The sequence below is a fragment of the Pseudophryne corroboree genome, chromosome 1 (genome assembly GCF_028390025.1).
Source record: "Pseudophryne corroboree isolate aPseCor3 chromosome 1, aPseCor3.hap2, whole genome shotgun sequence".
NCBI lineage: Eukaryota > Metazoa > Chordata > Amphibia > Anura > Myobatrachidae > Pseudophryne > Pseudophryne corroboree.
In genome coordinates this window covers 1,188,105-1,206,894 of record NC_086444.1, presented here as the reverse complement: position 1 = coordinate 1,206,894, position 18,790 = coordinate 1,188,105, and the positions used below count along the sequence as shown (strand labels likewise).

General features: G+C 46.6%; 1 protein-coding gene across 1 annotated transcript in view; it reads left to right on the top strand.

Annotated features, from left to right (window-relative positions):
- The window catches only part of LOC134932220 (myosin-IIIb-like), a 374,352-nt gene that overhangs the window by 32,415 nt on the left and 323,147 nt on the right, over positions 1-18,790 (top strand). The window lies entirely within an intron of this gene.

Here is an 18,790-nt window from a genome sequence, read left to right as displayed (position 1 = left end):
ACAATCTTATACTAAACAGAGAGAGAGAATGTGGCCAATACAAACAAAGAGCGAGATGATTACAGAGAATTACTTACACACACTGGGAATGATCGCTGCGCAGCTTTCTGGTACCAGCTCCAAGTTAGTCAATATGAAAACCGTTTGTGGAGTGAGAGAGACTGAGCTGTCCAGGCTGGCTGATCTTATATACACTGCATACAGTATACTACAAAGGGACCTATAATCTCATTGTTCATTGGACACAGGAATGTCTCCTCGTATCATAACAAAAGGTCATAGGTTAGTTTGAACAGGTGGGCTGTGACTATATCAAGCTGCTCAGGTGGGAGGGAATCTGAAGATTCCCGCCACATGGGTAATGAATCGCAAATATAGTAAATGTCCAGAAAATACTAATGGCCATATCTATACACAGGAGCGATTAATCTTTACCTAACCAGCACCGGATTGTTTCTAATAAAATGTTCTTTAGTTAGGTACCAGACACAGCTGTTCAAACCCTGTCTGACCCTCCGTACCATACAAAGAGGAATTCCTCTGTCCAGCGACCATTTACATTAAACCAACTTACAGTCATTATTAAGGGGAACATTATCTATAAAACGTACTATTTGGTTTTATTATTTAACGATTGAGTCGCCCGCTAGACGCACACAAACTCTACCGTAAATGCACATACCATGCGCTCGAGCGCATGGCCGAGGCGCCATCACGCGGCTGCAAGTATCCGCACGCACAGGAGAGAATGTGCACGTGCAGCAGGCACGCGCATGAGGTGAATATATGGCAACGTGTAGCATGATATTTTTCTGACTTTGACAGTCCACCCTTTGGCAGTCATCAATAACTGCCACTTCCTAAAACAGTTCAAAAAGAGAAAAATATATGTCATGTATAAATACATTTCTATGATTGGGTAAGGGAGAAGAGAAGAAGGTGGGAAAAAGGTATGACCTAGTGAGATAGTAGTAGCATGTGTGTATGAATCCATGTTTGAGGGGTCATGTATCATCGTGCCGTACGTGTTTTAAATCAAGCTTCGAGGTATTGCGAAGTATACATTTGAATTCCTTCTTATCCCGTATTACGGGTCTGTGGATGGGCTGTCAAACTTTACCGAGCTCTTTTCGGCTTTTGGTTGCAACAAAATGGGGGAGCACATTTTAGTTGATGATACATGATTGGGGGGATATGTGAGTGCTGATATCTGTGCCTATATTCCCTATCAACTATGTGAGTCGTTACCTAGAGGTTGTAGAGGTGAAAATAAGAAGTGTCGTTACGGGGTAGAGATACCATTATGTGAGGTTAATTTACATTCCACCGATTGAAGTCTTGTCTGAAGTCTGGTCTCGATGTACATGTTGCCTGATGTCTCTTTGGGCTTTTGCTATAATGCGAGCAAAGCCGTTTCAATGTCCATAAAATTTTAAATCACTAAAGTTCTGGGCTAGCGTTTTCATTAAAGTCACTAGGGATATTGGGGGCCGGCAACATAGTCCATAAAAAAAATCTTTGTATAAATGTGGTCTTCAAATCCTTCTTCCAAGCGAGTCTTTGTACCTTAGAGAAAAACAAAGGAGAAACGGGTGAAAGAAACGGATCGTGGAATCACATTTTTATCACAGCGGGGTCTCAATGGTTGGGTCGTAAATCAAATCAATTTTGTTATGCGATACAGTCATTACTTCAGGCGGTACTGTTAGGGTCTCCTGCCCTGTGCTGCCACGTCGTCATGACAACCGGGATACAAGTGCTAGCGGAGTAACCTGAGCGCAGCTGATACTCCGGTTCGGGTCTTTTGCTGTGCAGTGGTTACAGGCATGGGATCCGGTGCTGGTTTTTGTGCTCACAGTCTGTGAGGTCTGAGGGGGGCGTGGACAGCACCTGCTTTATAAGGCCTCTTCTCAGGTTAAGCAGATGCTGCTGAATCTTTGTTGGTTAGTCAGTTCCTGAAAGTTAGCCAGTACTGTGTAGCTTTGTATTTTGTTGTTGCTTACTGCAAATAGGCCTGGGCATTTGGTACTACACTCTGCCAATCCAGACCTAGCAGTAAGACTGGAGTCAGTCGTTTAGCCTGCTGAGGTTCTTTTGCTATTCTGTGAACCCAGCAGGTTTGTGGCTGTACTTTCAGACCTGCCTGCATAATCCTCTCTCACTGTGCAGGGCGTCCATGTGTCAGTTTAGTGGCAGTAAACTGAACCTGGGCCCTGCAAGTGAGAATTAGGATTGTGGAGACTCTCCTTGTGTCTATTATTCCATCTCTGACCAAGGAGTTTACTGCCACACCCGTTGGTAACCCTTTAGGGTTTTGCTGTTGCCCTTAGCAACAGCATTTCGGGTTCTCTACGTATTAAAACACAACATCTTGCTTTTTCCATCTGAGCATTTCTAATACTAAGGAGACACCCAGTTTCTTAGCCTCTGGGCTTCTCTGTTCACTCTGTGTTGGTTTTGTTACCCTATCACCTTCTGTGTACGTTATGTCATATTTCCCAGTCTGTCTGTGAGTTCATTTGTTTTGCATCCCTCTCTGTTCAGACACCAGTACATTCCTGCAGGCACTGGTGTGTATAACAGTTCAAACACCAGTACATTCCTGCAGGCACTGGTGTGCATAACATATTCAGCAGCCAAATACTCCTGTTGAAATTTTGTGGGAATATGGAGCATACCCCTCAAAATACGTTGCAACAGGTGGTCGATCAGGTGCAGGTCCTGACTCGTCAATTTAATGATTTGTCCATTAAAATGCACACCTCCCAGGCCGCTGGCGGAGCTCCCGCAGCAGCAGCACCTTCCGGGGTTAAGGAGCCGAAAGTAAATCTTCCGGATCGTTTTTCTGGAGATCGCTCGCAGTTCTTTTGTTTCAAGGAGAGCTGCAAGTTATATTTCCAGCTTAGGCCTCAGTCTTCTGGGTCAGAGATTCAGCGGGTGGGCATAGTGATTTCCTTGCTACAAGGAGACCCACAGGTCTGGGCATATGGGTTGCAGCCTGACTGTCCGTCGCTTAAAAGTGTTGATGCTTTTTTTACGGCACTGGGCATGTTGTATGATGACCCTGACAAGACGGCCTCAGCCGAGGCTCAGATTTCGATCCTTAAGCAAGGGCGAAGGCCAGTTGAGGTTTACTGTACGGAGTTTCGGAGGTTGGCCCATGATACCCAGTGGAATGACCCAGCCCTGAGACACCAGTACCGAAGAGGTCTTTCTAACCAGATAAAAGACCAACTGGTACAATATCCCTTGCCTGATAGCTTGGATCAGCTCATGCAGTTATCCATCCGGGTGGATAGACGGCTGAGAGAGCGTATGCTTGAAAGGGAGACCGAGGTTTCCTTCTTTCCCAAGGGAACCTCAGACTCTGAGGAATTTTTCGAGGAGCCTATGCAGATTGGGGCTTACCCGCCTCTCCTCGCGTGAGAAGACGCGGAGGAGACAGCAGGGGTTGTGTTTGTACTGTGGGAATAAGGGTCATGTGGTAGTATCATGCCCAGAAAAGCCGGAAAACTTCAGGGCCTGAGGGTGATGGGAAATATCCTGTCAGGCCAGAAGTCAGAATTTCCCAAGAAGACTTTTATCATTCCGGTGACCTTGAAGATCCTCGGTCAAACTGTCAAGACTGAGGCCTTTGTGGACAGTGGGGCCGACGGGGTTTTTATGGACCGCCAATTCACCCTGAAACACTCTGTTTCCTTAGTACCCTTGGCGTCGGAAATTGAGATTTGTGGGTTAAACGGGGAACCATTATCCCAGGGTAAAATTACCTCTTGCACTAGCCAGATTTCTTTGTTTATTGGAGCCACACACTCTGAAAAATTGTCCTTTTATGTGACTGTCTGTACTTTTGCCCCATTGGAGGCCCACAATCCTCAATTTGACTGGGTCTCTGGGGAGATTCTTAGTTGGGGTACTGATTGTTTCAGGAGTTGCTTGAGCCTTCCAGTCAGGCTCTCGCAGCTAAGTTTGCCAGGATTGCCAGGGTGTTATGCAGATTTTGCGGACGTGTTCTCCAAAAAAGTTGCAGAGGTACTACCTCCCCATCGCCCCTATGACTGTGCCATTGATTTGTTGCCGAATGCTAAGCTTCCCAAGAGCAGGTTGTACTCCCTGTCACGTCCTGAGACTCAGGCTATGGCAGAGTACATTCAGGAGAACTTGGCTAAAGGATTTATCAGACCTTCACAGTCTCCAGTTGGGTCGGGGTTCTTCTTCGTGGGTAAAAAGGACGGTTCATTGCGACCCTGCATCGACTTCAGGGAATTGAACCGTATCACGATTAAAAACTCATACCCACTGCCTCTCATTTCGGTCTTGTTTGACCAGCTTCGTACTGCCACCATTTTTTCTAAGATTGACCTACACGGTGCGTACAATCTAATCCGAATAAGAGAGGGGGATGAATGGAAGACTGCCTTTAATACCCACTCAGGGCATTATGAATATTTGGTGATGCCTTTTGGGCTCTGTAATGCCCCGGCAGTCTTCCAGGATTTCATGAACGATGTGCTCAGGGAATATTTGGATAGATTCTTAGTTGTATACTTAGATGACATCCTAATCTTCTCCCATTCCCTGGAGGAACATCGGAAGCATGTACGCTTAGTCCTCCAGAAACTCAGAGACCACCGGCTTGGGGCGAAGCTGGAGAAGTGCGAATTTGAAGTTCAGCAAATCGCATTTCTAGGATATATTATCTCCCCAGAAGGTTTCCAAATGGAGGGTTCCAAGGTACAGGCAGTCCTGGATTGGGTGCAGCCCACTAGTTTGAAGGCGCTTCAGCGTTTCCTGGGCTTTGCAAATTTTTATAGACGATTTATCGCTGGATTTTCGTCTATAGTGGCGCCCTTGGTGGCACTCACTAAGAAAGGGGCGGATGTTGCTCACTGGTCTCGTGAGGCCAAAGCGGCTTTTGCCCATCTCAAAAGGGCATTTGTCTCGGCCAAGGTGCTGCGACACCCAGATCCAGAGCGTCCTTTTGTGGTGGAGGTGGATGCCTCTGAGATGGGTATTGGGGCAGTGCTCTCTCAGATGGGAGTGTCTGATAATCGCCTTCATCCCTGTGCTTACTTTTCCCGTAAATTTTCGCCTGCCGAGATGAATTATGACGTGGGTAACCGGGAATTGTTCGCTATTAAGGATGCACTCGAGGAGTGGAGACACTGGCTTGAGGGGGCTAAGTTTGTGGTCTCAATTCTCACGACCATAAGAATTTGGCATATTTAGAGTCAGCGAAGCGTCTCAATGCCAGGCAGGCACGATGGGCTTTGTTTTTTGCTCGCTTTAATTTTTTGATAACATATCGCCCTGGGTCAAAAAACATCAAGGCTGATGCGCTCTCGCGGAGTTTTGCTCCAATCCAGGAGACCACCGAGGAGCCGTTGCCCATTGTGTCCCCATCATGTATTAAAGTGGGCATTACCCAGGACCTCTTGTCATTAGTCCTTAGAGCACAGGAGCAGGCTCCTCCAGACCTTCCGGTAGGTCTTTTGTTTGTGCCTCCTAGGTTAAGACAGCGAGTGTTCCTGGAATTCCATGCCAAGAAGTCGGCAGGTCACCCGGGTATTGCCAGAACTCGGGAGTTGCTATCTAGGGCGGTGTGGTGGCCCTCGGTGGCTAAGGATGTGGATCAGTGGGTTCGGGCATGTGACATCTGTGCCCGAAATAAGACTCCTAGAGGGGTTCCTGTTGGCCCATTACATCCACTCTCTATTCCATCTAAGCCATGGACCCACATTTCAATGGATTTTGTTGTGGACTTGCCCAAATCCTCTGGGATGACAGCCATCTGGGTTGTCGTTGACAGGTTTTCGAAGATGGCGCACTTCGTTCCACTGGTTGGGCTGCCATCGGCCAGACGCCTGTCTGAATTATTTATGCTGCATGTTGTGCGCCTCCACGGGTTGCCACTTGATGTGGTCTCTGACCGCGGATCCCAGTTTGTGGCCAAATTCTGGAGGGCATTTTGTTCCGATCTCCAGATTTCTGTCAGCTTGTCGTCAGGCTACCATCCGCAGTCTAATGGGCAGACTGAAAGGGTGAACCAGACCTTGGAGCAGTTCCTCAGGTGTTATGTCTCCAAGTGTCAGACTGACTGGGTTGCTCATCTGTCAATGGCGGAGTTTGCCTATAACAACGCGGCTCACTCTGCTACAGGGATCTCTCCCTTCCTTTGTGTGTATGGGCATCATCCTAAGGCCAATTCTTTTGACCCCCTGGACTCCACGCCTGGTGGTTCCTCTGTCGTTTCGGTCCTTAGAGGTATTTGGAGGAAAGTGAAGAAAGCCCTTGTGTCTGTGTCATTAGTGAACAAAAGGGTTTTTGATAAACGGAAAAGACCCTGCAGCTTCAAATTAGGAGACTTCGTCTGGTTGTCTACCAAGAATTTGAAGTTGAAACAGCCATCTCATAAGTTAGGCCCCAGGTTCATCGGCCCTTATAAGATCACCAGGGTTATCAATCCGGTGGCATTTCAGTTAGATCTGCCCCGTTCTTTGGGTATCAATAAAACATTTCATTGTTCCCTTTTAAAACGGGCGATTAGTAATCCTTCTTCCAGAGGAAGACCTTCCCCTCTTCTGATACGTGGCCAGAGGGAGTTTGTTGTTGAAAGGATTCTTGACTCCAAGATGGTTCGGGGTCGGCTGTCATTTTTGGTGCACTGGAAGGGGTATGGCCCGGAGGAGCGGTCGTGGGTGCGCAGTTGTGATCTTCATGCCCCCAGACTGATACGCTCTTTCTTCTCGCAGTTCCCCGATAAACCCGGTGGTAGGGGTTCTTTGACCCCTCGTCAGAGGGGGGGTACTGTTAGGGTTTCCTGCCCTGTGCTGCCACGTCGTCATGGCAACCGGGAGACAAGTGCTTGCGGAGTAACCTGAGCGCAGCTGATACTCCGGTTCGGGTCTTTTGCTGTGCAGTGGTTACAGGCATGGGATCCGGTGCTGGTTTTTGTGCTCACAGTCTGTGAGGTCTGAGGGGGGCGTGGACAGCACCTGCTTTATAAGGCCTCTTCTCAGGTTAAGCAGATGCTGCTGAATCTTTGTTGGTTAGTCAGTTCCTGAAAGTTAGCCAGTACTGTGTAGCTTTGTATTTTGTTGTTGCTTACTGCAAATAGGCCTGGGCATTTGGTACTACACTCTGCCAATCCAGACCTAGCAGTAAGACTGGAGTCAGTCGTTTAGCCTGCTGAGGTTCTTTTGCTATTCTGTGAACCCAGCAGGTTTGTGGCTGTACTTTCAGACCTGCCTGCATAATCCTCTCTCACTGTGCAGGGCGTCCATGTGTCAGTTTAGTGGCAGTAAGCTGAACCTGGGCCCTGCAAGTGAGAATTAGGATTGTGGAGACTCTCCTTGTGTCTATTATTCCATCTCTGACCAAGGAGTTTACTGCCACACCCGTTGGTAACCCTTTAGGGTTTTGCTGTTGCCCTTAGCAACAGCATTTCGGGTTCTCTACGTATTAAAACACAACATCTTGCTTTTTCCATCTGAGCATTTCTAATACTAAGGAGACACCCAGTTTCTTAGCCTCTGGGCTTCTCTGTTCACTCTGTGTTGGTTTTGTTACCCTATCACCTTCTGTGTACGTTATGTCATATTTCCCAGTCTGTCTGTGAGTTCATTTGTTTTGCATCCCTCTCTGTTCAGACACCAGTACATTCCTGCAGGCACTGATGTGTATAACAGTTCAAACACCAGTACATTCCTGCAGGCACTGGTGTGCATAACAGGTACCTTTCCAATATAACATAATCCCTCTGAGTTTGGGGCAAGCCACTCATACGCCTTTCTCCCGCATATGAAATATGCATCATCGGGGAGAACATATGGGACTGAATATGTCAAAACCATGTTACACATTTTCCATGTGAACTCTTCTCCCATCTGTCTAGTACACGTATCTGGTTGTATGATATGTGCACAGTATCCTGGTGATACTTCTCCAACTCTCATTGTCCTACTTCCTAGGGTATACCTAGATCGGAAATATTTTCCACTGTGGCGTATAAGCTCTGTATCTGTAGGCATTCTATCGGCTCTATATGAAAAGGTCATGGTTTTGTTATTCCATGACACTTCCCAATTTCCCGGCTTTCGGGGATTGGAAATGTTAAAACACACTATGGACCTATCCACATGATATTGGTGGAGCTTCAAACTAGGAGGACTAGAGATATTAAACCTCTTGTCCACCGGCCTCCCACCACTTAACTCAAGTACCTCCCCTATCGTTAAAGGAAATGGTCCTAGTCCTGACTTGCTGTGACCTTGAGGTACTTGAGAGCATACCCAACAGTCTGTTTGGTTTAACACCTTTCCCACTAATGAGTGATAGTCACCCAATGGATGCCGGTCCATGTTAATGTTAAAACTGGACTGACATTTCTTGATGCACCCATCCTCAACTAAGTTATCACAATGCCTACAGATGCAATTTTCTTCAGTTAACAATCCTTCACAATTCCTTCTATGGTCAATGCTACCAGATCGTTTTCTGATACTCGCCTTTGCTTGGTGATTATGTTGTTCTTGGAAATCTACGCCTCCATCTCTGTCATCAGAACCTTTCAGGATCCTTTCTCGACCTCACTGGTACTCTCACCGAAACAGACTGCTCTGGTCAACATCAGGGTCAACATGAAAACACGGATCACAGTCTCTTGAGGCGAGTCCATCTTACAGGAGGAGAAAGGAGAAATTTGTAATGGGGGTACAGAAAAACAGTTAGAGGGGGAGAGAAACTTGTTACGATAATTAGTTCTCTAGTCTTGTTGTTCTTCTTGTTCTGTTGTCATCTCAAAGGTGCTGTCTCTCAGTCTTCTAAACATTCTGGTGATACAATATTCTTTCTAGCTCAGTGCTCTTTCTGTAAGGAGAATAAATATTGCATTACCATTTATCCAACTGATGTGTGACATACCATCTGTAAAGTATGAGAACATGAGAAAGAAGAAAAAAAAAAAAAAAAAGAGAGAGAGAGAGAACAATTCATATATATACGTTACATAAACCAACAATAAACAACAACAGGAAAAAAAAAAGTTTTTTTTTTCAGGGAAAAAAACATTGTCAGATCTTCCGTTCACCATCAGGCTGTCACATCTACATGTCCAATGGTATCTTTGCATAGTCTCTCCCACCAGTATTTCCATACTCCACCCTTTGTATCTGGCCAGGATACATCGATGCTGGTAGGTCATACTGGGGTTTGGTAGACTTCTGAAAAGGTCAGGTAGTCAGGTGATGTTGGAGCTGTTGTGGTGAACGTCAGAGATGGGGAAAAAGAAACATTTTACAGATACATTACAAATTTTACCCGGTCATTCCTGTATCTTCAAGGAATGACCTCCCAATTTATTAACTGTTACCTCAGGCTTTATCAAGGTTAATGATCAACTTTCCTAATCATAAATTATATGTGTGGACCAAAATTTGACATGTGTGATACCTGATTATACTTCCGAGTGTCGTAACTCTGCTCGTGTTCTCGTCTAGGGGGTCTGACTTTATGTGGGCTGTTGCAGTTACTGGCACAATGCCCTTCTCTTTTACAAAGATAACAAATCCTTGGTTTCCTCCATGTGCCAATGGCCTGGGGTTTTGGTTGATTTGATGCCTCCTCTAATGCTTGGATTCTCATCACCATCAACCGCTCTTCCTGTGTTTCCCTGGTTCTTTGACTATTATGGTCATGTCGTTGTCTAGGGGGTGTATATATCTTGTGTGTGTTTTTAGACCTACAATCTCGTGCAACATGACCTTCCCTTAAGCAGTTGTAACACCTTCTTACTTTTGACCTATTCACAGGGGTTTGTGGCTTGCTTTTAATGTTCCGGTCATGATTAATAGCGGACTCTTTCGAATCGGCCACTGAGATATCTCTCCAGTTAGGTAGAGAGGCTTGTATACTCGTTCTTAATACTTCCTTTAAACCGTTTATTAACACATAAACTGCTACTTTCCTGTAGTGTACATTTGTTTTAATATCTTCTATACCAGTGTATCTAGCCATTTCCTGCAGTGCCCGATGAAAGTAATTAGAAGTGATTTCCCCCTCTCTTTGTCTTATGGAGAAGATTTCTTCCCATTCCACATCTGATGGGAAATATACTCCTAACTGTTGATTGATCTGCTTGATATTCTCCTGATTGTGTTCCTCCGTTTGAGGTACTTCTGTGTCTAATTCACAATCAGTAATAAATTTCGCAGAGTCAACATTGGAGGGCAGACATGCCCTCAGCACTGCCCGCCAACCTTTGTTGGTGGGTTCTGCAGAATTACCTAACTCTCTAATGTACTTCTGACATGCGGCTAGATTTCTCCTGGGATCAGGGAATTCAGACATCATTGTCATCAATTCCATCCTGGACCAGGGACATTGCATAGCACTGTCTCTGATGGGAGTGACCTTGTGACTATTAGTCCTTTCATTGGGGATTGTGTTCACCCTGACAGGATTTTGTTCCATTAAGCTATTTTGTGTTAACTCTTCGGTGTAAGATGCATTTGTCTGTGAGTAACATACAATACCGTACTTACCTGTTGACACGACCTCACCTGACCCTCCGTTAGGGGGTTTGATTATTGCCTTTACCGAATTGGTCGTGTCCACCTGGACGTCTTGTGTGATGGCTGCTGGAAAAGATGCCGTCATCGTGCTAGGTTCACTTTCTTGCTGGTAATCCTGAGGGAAGTTTAACATGGGGTGCAACTTGCATGGGTTAATAGTTGTACATTTAACAGTATTACAATGATCATTGTTACATTTATTACAATTATCCTTATCATCTATAATACAGTTGCTAAGTGCATTTTTATCATTCACCAGTGTGCCATTCTCTGTAACCACCTTCTCTCTCGCTGCCATATTTTTGTTACCACAGTGAGAGTCAGCTGTGTAAGCTAATTCTCCTTGTATTTCACCTTCCTGTTGCCATAACTGTAAATAATCATTTTGTCTAATCCTCTGCTTGGCAGATTTTATTAGACCTATCCTTTTTCGTAGGTTCTGTAATACCTCAGGGTTCAGACTGCCTACCCGGGGAGACTGTTCCCCATCATCCTCTGTCATTCGTTCCCATTCTTTGCATTATATACCGTGCGGACCCTTTGGGCCAGCAACTACCAACGTGAACCCTTGTTGGACGTCCCTTCTTTGAACAACTGGCCCCCATCATTTGTAGATATTGCTGTCTTAGCTAATTCTCACAAACAGACCAGATTGCCCGCGGTAAGGCGACGGTGAAAGTTCAACTAGTGCCTTCACTCATTCTGCGCCCCAATTGGCCAATCCAATCCGTGGGATCTTTTGTAACCTCTATTTACTGGGGCGCGTGGGAGTATGCGATCCCTCCCCAGTAAGTATTGGTCGTTGGAGATTTGCTCAGTCGTTGGAGATTTCCTGAGTGAGCAGTGAAACTCCCTTAAAATAACAAAAACCTACACAAATCACGTTAGAATGTACAAATAGCGTTTATGATCCCACAGTAAATTTTTTTAATGGGTATCAAGGTAACAAACTAATGCACACAATTACGTGCGGTCCAGTCGCACAGCGCATAAATAACTAAATATTTATACGCTTTACGACCAATGGAATCGGTTGTTTAGGCTGCGAAACCTTCAGCCGGAGCTTAACTTGACTATATGGGTGCTACGCAAAACCCCTCGGGCTGCACTTAAATACCTCGCAGTCTTTTTGTCTGCGGAAACTACTTGCTCCTTTTACCTTCTACAATGTTAACGCGGGCAAGCCAGTCCACGCCACCAAGTGTCCACTCACCTGATGTGGTCTCCGATGGGATCCCGATTTGTGGGTTCACAAAAATAATACTTTAAGTTCCACACTCACTCCTACTCACTCATATGCACACTGATCTTTCTGTACAGAAATTCCTTTCATACAGGCAGGGGTCCAATCCCTGGGTTTTGCAATAGAAAAAGGTTCTCTTTTAACTAATACTTTTTGGAAAACTGAACAAATCTGTGCTATTTATCAGGTGGCTATACTATACCGCCCACCCTAAACAAGGTTATTGTGTGATTTGAGTCTCAGTGGGCGTATCCGTACGCTACATTGCGTAAAACACGCCGCGTGCGTATGCCTTTGCGTCACGTACGTGATTTCGCACGTTGTCCGAGACACGTATGCACAAAGTGCAGGTATGCCCACAGCGACACAATCAACACGCTTCTATCAATGTAAACGATATTCAACTGTAATCGCTTACCGTACACCACACAGTATTTGCTATGCTGTGTGCGTGTCCTTTACAATTATTCCCTTAAAAATTATCCTATTTAATCTCAATTAAATAGCACCAGAATTCCTCAGCACATGTCTAATAATCAATTCTGATGGCAACAAGAAAGTGAGCTGCAACAATGTAGATGTGTGCGTGTGTATACACAAAACAGAAATAAACAGTTTTTAAAGACAATAGCGTATTGTTCTTAACTTTCTACCTTCCGGTTCCCGATTCCACCCCAGCACTCCTACAGCGTAGCGAAACAGACGCTTATCTAGCCAGCACTACTGCCTTCCCGCCCTTGCTGGCAGATAACGTTTGTTTTCGTTAGTGCGGATATGTGGAGGACGGACGAGCCCTCAATTGATAATGCTGATTTTAATTACCTTATAACCTTCACTATATGGGTAAGAGACTTAATACGCAATTGGTGTATGGGGTACCGTAAGGGTACGCACTTAGCGTAGCATACGCTCGGCCGTCATCGAGACGCACATGCGGCACGCTCGCTCACAGCTTACGCTTGGTGTCGAGCACGCTATAGGCGAGCGACTACCGTAATGCTACGCTACCAGCGTAGCTGACGCTCGGGACCACGAGGAGATCACGAGCGGCGCAGACGCTCACAAGATGATAATCAGTAAACCTTGAATGTAACACACAGAAAGGATACTCTTATGTTGTAAACCTTGTTCTGAAACACTGTAGCGATATAACGCTGCTTAACCTGATTAACACTAAAGCTGTTTGAGCGATCGAGACGCTCCTATTACCCACTGCAATGTAATGAACACACAATACCGTGCTAAGGATCCAACACCTTTACTAACAAGCTTTTAGTTATATCGAAAAAGGTAAACAGTTCACAAGTCATACACTACAAGCTAACATATAATTCTAACAGATTATCTAGACAGAAATATACAATAACGTTACAATCTTATACTAAACAGAGAGAGAGAATGTGGCCAATACAAACAAAGAGCGAGATGATTACAGAGAATTACTTACACACACTGGGAATGATCGCTGCGCAGCTTTCTGGTACCAGCTCCGAGTTAGTCAATATGAAAACCGTTTGTGGAGTGAGAGAGACTGAGCTGTCCAGGCTGGCTGATCTTATATACACTGAGTACAGTATACTACAAAGGGACCTATAATCTCATTGTTCATTTGACACAGGAATGTCTCCTCGTATCATAACAAAAGGTCATAGGTTAGTTTGAACAGGTGGGCTGTGACTATATCAAACTGCTCAGGTGGGAGGGAATCTGAAGATTCCCGCCGCATGGGTAATGAATCGCAAATATAGTAAATGTCCAGAAAATACTAATGGCCATATCTATACACAGGAGCGATTAATCTTTACCTAACCAGCACCGGATTGTTTCTAATAAAATGTTCTTTAGTTAGGTACCAGACACAGCTGTTCAAACCCTGTCTGACCCTCCGTACCATACAAAGAGGAATTCCTCTGTCCAGCGACCATTTACATTAAACCAACTTACAGTCATTATTAAGTGGAACATTATCTATAAAACGTACTATTTGGTTTTATTATTTAACGATTGAGTCGCCCGCTAGACGCACACAAACTCTACCGTAAATGCACATACCACGCGCTCGAGCGCATGGCCGAGGCGCCATCACGCGGCTGCGAGTATCCGCACGCACGGGAGAGAATGTGCACGTGCAGCAGGCACGCGCATGAGGTGAATATATGGCAACGTGTAGCATGATATTTTTCTGACTTTGACACACCTGTATACTGTGCGTGACTGAGGCTGTATACGGAGCACAATGTGACTAGGACACACCAGGAGACTGCACTGAGTAATGTGATGTATGACACCTGTATACTGTGTGTGTGACTGAGGCTGTATACGGAGCACAATGTGACTAGGATGCACCAGGAGACTGCGCTGAGTAATGTGATATATGACTCCTGTATACTGTGTGTGACTGAGGCTGTATACGGAGCACAATGTGACTAGGATGCACCAGGAGACTGCGCTGAGTAATGTGATATATGACTCCTGTATACTGTGTGTGACTGAGGCTGTATACGGAGCACAATGTGACTAGGACACAGCAGGAGACTGCGCTGAGTAATGTGATATATGACTCCTGTATACTGTGTGTGACTGAGGCTGTATACGGAGCACTACTGAACTTGTATCAGAAAATAGCTTTGGCTGCTACATTGTAGCACTTTGTGTAGACTCAGAGAATCAGCCACACACAGATATACAAGTGTCATGTATCACATTACTAAGTACAGTCTCCTTGTGCATCCTAGTCACATAGAGTTGCGACTTTGATACATTTTTAGCTAATAATAACACCTAACCTTAGGAGAGCTGTATGGGACCTGGCTGGGCACTCACACCAAATGTGAGGATACCGGGTGACCTGGGTATCCTGGGGTTCAGGGATCACACTGTGGAGCGGGTTATAATGAAAGCAAGGTGATCTTTATTCAGGGAGACCCAGAAATCCAGTGACCAGCAAGCAGGATTATACTAATAATTTCCACTCAGAGTTCAGCAAAGTACTTACCAGCTGCTCTATATCTCTCCCAGTCCTGGGCAGCAATGACAGCTGTAGCAGGGCACACAGAGTGGCTAGTCACTGATGACACTGAGCGGGGAGGACACCTCAACCTCCAGTGAGTCTAGCTGTGCACCCTCACCTCCACACACACACACAGTCTTTCTCCCAGCCACCTCCAGTGACTCTAGCTGTGCACCATCACCTCCCCACAACACAGTCTCTTTCTCCCAGCATCCTCCAGTGAGTCTAGCTGTGCACCATCACCTCCCCACAACACAGTCTCTTTTTCCCAACAACCTCCAGTGAGTCTAGCTGTGGGCCATCACCTCCCCACAACACAGTCTCTTTTTCCCAACAACCTCCAGTGAGTCTAGCTGTGGGCCATCACCTCCCCACAACACAGTCTCTTTTTCCCAACAACCTCCAGTGAGTCTAGCTGTGGGCCATCACCTCCCCACAACACAGTCTCTTTTTCCCAGCAACCTCCAGTGAGTCTAGCTGTGCACCATCACCTCCCCACAACACAGTCTCTTTCTCCCAGCAACCTCCAGTGAGTCTAGCTGTGCACCATCACATCCCCACAACACTCTGTCTCCCAGCAACCTCCAGTGAGTCTAGCTGTGCACCATCACCTCCCCACACACAGTCTCTTTCTCCCAGCATCCTCCAGTGAGTCTAGCTGTGCACCATCACCTCCCCACAACACAGTCTCTTTTTCCCAACAACCTCCAGTGAGTCTAGCTGTGGGCCATCACCTCCCCACAACACAGTCTCTTTTTCCCAGCAACCTCCAGTGAGTCTAGCTGTGCACCATCACATCCCCACAACACTCTGTCTCCCAGCAACCTCCAGTGAGTCTAGCTGTGCACCATCACCTCCCCACACACAGTCTCTTTCTCCCAGCATCCTCCAGTGAGTCTAGCTGTGCACCATCACCTCCCCACAACACAGTCTCTTTTTCCCAACAACCTCCAGTGAGTCTAGCTGTGGGCCATCACCTCCCCACAACACAGTCTCTTTTTCCCAGCAACCTCCAGTGAGTCTAGCTGTGCACCATCACATCCCCACAACACTCTGTCTCCCAGCAACCTCCAGTGAGTCTAGCTGTGCACCATCACCTCCCCACAACACAGTCTCTTTCTCCCAGCAACCTCCAGTGAGTCTAGCTGTGCACCATCACATCCCCACAACACTCTGTCTCCCAGCAACCTCCAGTGAGTCTAGCTGTGCACCATCACCTCCCCACACACAGTCTCTTTCTCCCAGCATCCTCCAGTGAGTCTAGCTGTGCACCATCACCTCTCCATAACAGTCTCTTTTCCCAGCAACCTCCAGTGAGTCTAGCTGTGCACCATCACCTTCCCAAAACTGTCTCTTTCTCCCAGCAACCTCCAGTGAGTCTAGCTGTGCACCATCACCTCTCCATAACAGTCTCTTTTCCCAGCAACCTCCAGTGAGTCTAGCTGTGGACCATCACCTCCCCACAACACAGTCTTTTTCTCCCAGCAACCTCCTTGAGTCTAGCTGTGCACCATCACCTCCCCACAACAGTCTTTCTCCCAGCAACTTACAGTGAGTCTAGTTGTGCGCCATCACTTCCCCACAATGCCGTATCTTTCGCCCAGCAACCTCCAGTGAGTCTAGCTGTGGACCATCACCTCCCCACAACAGTCTCATTTCCCAGCAACCTCCAGTGAGTCTAGCTGTGGACCATCACCTCCCCACAACACAGTATTTTTCTCCCAGCAACCTCCAGTGAGTCTAGCTGTGGACCATCACCTCCCCACAACACAGTCTCTTTCTCCCAGCAACCTCCAGTGAGTCTGGCTGTGGACCATCACCACCCCACAACACAGTCTCTTTCTCCCAGCAACCTCCAGTGAGTCTAGCTGTGCACCATCACCTCCCCACAACACAGTCTCTTTCTCCCAGCAACCTCCAGTGAGTTTAGCTGTGCACAATCACCTCGCCACAACACAGTCTCTTTCTCCCAGCATCCTCCAGTGAGTCTAGCTGTGCACCATCACCTCCCCACAACACGGTCTCTTTCTCCCAGCATCCTCCAGTGAGTTTAGCTGTGCACCATCACCTCCCCACAACTAGGTCTCTTTTTCCCAGCAACCTCCAGTGAGTCTAGCTGTGCACCATCACCTTCCCAAAACTGTCTCTTTCTCCCAGCAACCTCCAGTGAGTCTAGCTGTGCACCATCACCTCCCCACAACAGTCTTTCTCCCAGCAACTTACAGTGAGTCTAGTTGTGCACCATCACTTCCCTACACACAGTCTCTTTCTCCCAGCAACCTCCAGTGAGTCTAGCTGTGCACCATCACCTCCACACACAGTCTCTTTTTCCCAGCAACCTCCAGTGACTCTAGCTGTGGAGCATCACCTCCCCACAACACAGTATCTTTCTCCCAGCAACATACAGTGAGTCTAGCTGTGGACCATCACCACCCCACAACAGTCTATTTCTCCCAGCAACCTCCAGTGAATCTAGCTGTGGACCATCACCACCCCACAACAGTCTTTCTCCCAGCAACCTCCAGTGAGTCTAGCTGTTTTAAGAGTGTAAAGATATGAGGCAGAGGATAAAACTGTATTTTTGATGTTTCAGTCTCTGTAGCGACTAATGTACTTTTTAGCCCACAGATCCCATGTCTTTCTGGCTCGTGTCCCTATTACCCCATGTGCGTGTTCATTCATTAGCCTATATATTCTGAATTTATAATCTTACTTGGGTAAATACAGGTGGGCTGTGACCTGGCACCTAGTGCTGCCATGTTATTATGAGGATACCATTCTGTGTATGAGGTTACAAGTTATGGATAATCCTGTTTAACCCATCTATGATCCTTATATGGTCACACAAGAAGTAAACATGGGGGCCAGGTTATGTCTCTCTGAATCTTCTCCTCCACAGGGGACAATCAGGACTTAAACCAATTTCCCTGTCATTGTTCCTTCTGTTTACTGTCCTTTGTTAAACCTTGGGCTCTCACAACATCTTGCAGCCTGACCCGGCATGTGGTCAGCAGGAGAAGGCCAGCTGTGGGAGGGAGTAGGGAGATACCTGAGGTGGGATCCCACCAATCAGGAACCTGTGTATCCTACCCGGGTGAGCACGGATTGATGGGCATTTGGAAGGTTTTAAAAGAGGTTGCGCAGGTCAGCTCCTCATGGTAGTTGCAGGACTCTGGCTAAGGGGTGATTCTCTGCCAGGGTACCTTGTGGAACGCATCACCAGTGCTGTGAGGACTTGCACGTATTCTCCTGTGGACTAATCTGCTATCACTGCTGTGTGGACTCAGTGATAGTTCTGCTGTGTGGACCTGTTTATCTGGAACTTCTGTGTGGAATTGCTGTGGACCTAAAATCTCTACAGGGGCTGAGTATCTGGACTGCTACCTGTATACTGTTTCTGGGCTATACTTACCTGTTTCCTGTGTGATATCTATTCTTGTGTGTGGTGAGAAATAAACCATCACTTTGGTTTCATCGGCTCTGTGTCTGAGTGATTAGAAGAACCCCGTATCCTCACATTTGGCGGCAGTGGTGGGATCATTCAGACACCAAACAACGACCGCAGGAAGCGTGAAGGCCCAGCAGAGAACAGAGGATCAGGCCATATGTAATGCAAGATGATCTGCAGTGAGGTGGTAACAAGTGAGCAGGTGTCAGTCCTGTGCAAAATAAAATGTTTCCAAGGAAAGAAAATTAACGCCTCAAGTCTCCCAGGGCAGTGGAGCTCGTGGATGGAGGTATGTCGGTGTATCGGCAGGCTGGTAAGCCGGATCTGTTATTGAGTGCTATAAAGATGCAGTACATTTGGGAGTACTGGAATGAAGCTAGGCGGATGATCAGTGGCTGGAGAGTATCCAGCATACAGGACAAGTTGTGTTACCTGGGGGATGCATTCCTGCACTGTAAAAGTGAGGCAGCCTCATGGAATCTGCTGGGGGAGCCAGAGTTTGTAGAATTCACAGAGGA